The sequence below is a fragment of the Citrus clementina genome, unplaced genomic scaffold, assembly GCF_000493195.1.
Source record: "Citrus clementina cultivar Clemenules unplaced genomic scaffold, Citrus_clementina_v1.0 scaffold_3, whole genome shotgun sequence".
Lineage (NCBI taxonomy): Eukaryota > Viridiplantae > Streptophyta > Magnoliopsida > Sapindales > Rutaceae > Citrus > Citrus x clementina.
The window spans coordinates 22,359,268-22,359,942 of NW_006262339.1; positions in this window are offsets into that span (position 1 = coordinate 22,359,268).

Sequence of the window (675 nt, forward strand, 5' to 3'; positions counted from 1 at the left end):
ACTTTATTCATATCCAAGGAGATACCCTTGATTGTTTCAGTTCCCTAACAATCAAATAGGAGATCATAAGTTGGCATATAATTGAAGCAAACAAATGAACAATTATTTTTAAGCCGTCAAACCCAAATAGAGATATTACAATCACTTTATAATAAACTATTTGGGTAAGGCTTTTAGGAAGTGTAGAATAGAAAATTCAAGAAAATCCTTAATATCTAAACTGTAAAATTAATTCAATCAATTCTTTTTTAGTGAAAAATAAGGATAGGGGCAGAGCTTGAGTTGAAAAGGAAATGCAATAAGATTGAGGGGTTTTTTTTTTTTTTTTTTGGGGGTCTCTCTCCGAAGGCGCTAGTTTGCTGGGGATTTTAGAGGCATGTTTCAAACTGAGTTGGGGAAACATCAGATCTATCTATTTTATTTTACCAATTTTTTAATATTATTTTTCAATTAATTTTAAGCTGTATTAATGCTATTCTTATTCAAAAAGATATATTCGACAAATTGCTAATATAAATGTAACACAAATAAGATACAATTAAAAACTTATTATTCCTCACCGAATTGTTCTTCAAAACTTCATAAATATCCTTGTGATACCACAACCTACTGCGCTCTCCTGGATGATCGATAGATTCATTTCGAACAATTTCTCTTCCCATATCTCGTATCAAG